Genomic DNA, 1312 nt, shown 5'->3' with positions numbered 1-1312 from the left:
GCTGCGATGGCCGAGAGGTTAAGGCGTTGGACTCGAAATCCAATGGGATCTTCCCGCGCAGGTTCGAACCCTGCTCGCAGCGTTGACATTTATAAATGATCAATCGTTCACGCCAGTGGAGTGAAAGTTGACTCATCCTGATCACTCACATCGCCGGACTGTTCTGAACTGAGTAAGGATTGTTGTTTTTCAATATTTCGCTACTTGAAAATATTCAAATGAATCAAGTTCTTACTTTGGCAAAAGGGTTGTCAAGATGGCTTGAACCGCAATCGTTCAAGCGCCGAAGCAAATTCTGCGGGGGATCAATTGGATTGCATTGAAATCAATATTTGTATTTATTTATTTATTTTTGGTTTTCCAGTCCTGCAGAAGAATATTGAGAATGCCAGCGTAAATCAAGGCCAAATCAGTTTTCAGCAATTTATGGGATGTCTTTGCAGGAACAGTAATTTATGAACGATAAGCCCTTTCACTCAGGTGAAATATTGCTCAGTACCAATCCGATCCAATTGAATGCAAAAATGCGCCTTCATCAGTTATTCACTGACATCTCGGTGCCATGAATCAGAGCGCACATTAGGATCGTCGGAATGAAAAAATTCACTCTGACAGATCCTGTTTTCACTTTCAGTCTTTCGACAAAGATTAAAGGTAAATAGTCGTGATTGCTCCAAATGGGGGGGGGTAAAAAAAAAAGTTCCATCACATTTGAATAAATGTATAACGCTGTAAGGTAAACGCTTACAGCGTTATACATAAATAGACACCATGAGCAGACTTCCGCCATTTCTGGCCTCGTCTGTGGGAATCGCAGGTAGAAACAGTGGCTACCTCGCCCGGCAGAAAACAACTCTTCCTCACATCCACCTGGGATCGACGTTGGCCTCCATATGGAATACATTTAGACTCCACGTCAGTCCTGTGAGATCTAAAGGACTGGGCTGGTTTCTTTCAGTTTAAACATCTCTACCTGCGTTATCCATGGGAAGATCCCAACATGGCCTTGACATACTGCACATTTTTATGTCGGGTACTGCGGGCGTGTGGAACTTTATGGAAGTTAGCCAAGGTAAATTTGATCACAAAGTTGATCAAATATGCAATTGTTTGTTTTTTTGTTTTGTTTTTTGCCACTTCAGACAAGCGTCCCAATCATGATGGGAAAGGTAATGATGTCAAATTGTTTCCTGCAGTAGGGTGACACCCACTGATTTTGAACATCGTAAGTGATTTATTTTTTAAGTGTTTCACTGTTCTTATCGTGTGCGGTGGAGGCTACTCGAGGAGCTCTACACAGCACAGCACACAC

At 42.5% G+C, this 1312-nt stretch overlaps 1 non-coding gene across 1 annotated transcript; it reads left to right on the top strand.

The window, feature by feature from the left end:
• On the top strand, positions 1–82 carry trnas-cga (transfer RNA serine (anticodon CGA)). Its single transcript has one exon. It is a non-coding gene; the product is annotated as a tRNA-Ser (tRNA).
• The last annotated feature ends 1230 nt before the right edge of the window (positions 83–1312 follow it).

This window comes from Hippocampus guttulatus, chromosome 17 (assembly GCF_054856545.1).
Source record: "Hippocampus guttulatus isolate MCC_2025c chromosome 17, RoL_Hgut_1.0, whole genome shotgun sequence".
In the NCBI taxonomy this organism is placed as follows: Eukaryota; Metazoa; Chordata; class Actinopteri; order Syngnathiformes; family Syngnathidae; genus Hippocampus; species Hippocampus guttulatus.
Note: the sequence above shows the minus strand (reverse complement) of the source record. Positions and strands in the feature narration are given on the sequence as shown.